The following is a 646-nucleotide window of genomic DNA, read 5'->3' on the forward strand; positions in this document are numbered from 1 at the left end:
TTACCACTGAGGCCGCACTACTCAGTGCATGTCATTGATGTGGATATCAGTAAAAGGGTATTCAAACAAGCTATATAACGCTGTCTTTTGTGTTTATAAAATATAAATACGCCATAACGTTATCGCCGGAAAACTAAAAATCGGGCTGCTGAAAATAGAGATTTCGGGCATTTTCTCAAAATCTGGTCAGTCGATTTTGTTCTATGTTTCCACAAGTCTAGCCCAAAAACTTAGCTTTCATCTGTTATATAGCTTATTTCTGGGAAAACTCTTGTTGTGGAGATATTGCTATTCAAATTGAAAAAATGTCGCTCCAAAATGGGTCAAATGGTTAAAAATTAACATATCCGTCTAATTTGGTTACTTTAAGATANTGCAAATCGGGGAATTTCCCGCGAGTTGACAATTTGAAGGATGCAGCTGTGCTAATCACTTCGTACATGTCTTGGAAACCACAATTTGTGCGTATTTTAGAGTTTTTTTCAGTCACATGCCGAAATTGTAACATTCTTCCCCATTTTAATTGCAGGTATGTACACAATATTTAACTATGCTACATGGGTTATCACCCGCACTTAACCTACATGGTACTTACCTATAGTTGTACATAAATATGTATGTATGAATGCATTTAGTTCACCCAATG

This window comes from Rhagoletis zephyria, unplaced genomic scaffold (genome assembly GCF_001687245.7).
Source record: "Rhagoletis zephyria isolate East Lansing unplaced genomic scaffold, Rhagoletis_zephyria_1.1 Rzeph_scaffold_02670, whole genome shotgun sequence".
Taxonomy (NCBI): domain Eukaryota; kingdom Metazoa; phylum Arthropoda; class Insecta; order Diptera; family Tephritidae; genus Rhagoletis; species Rhagoletis zephyria.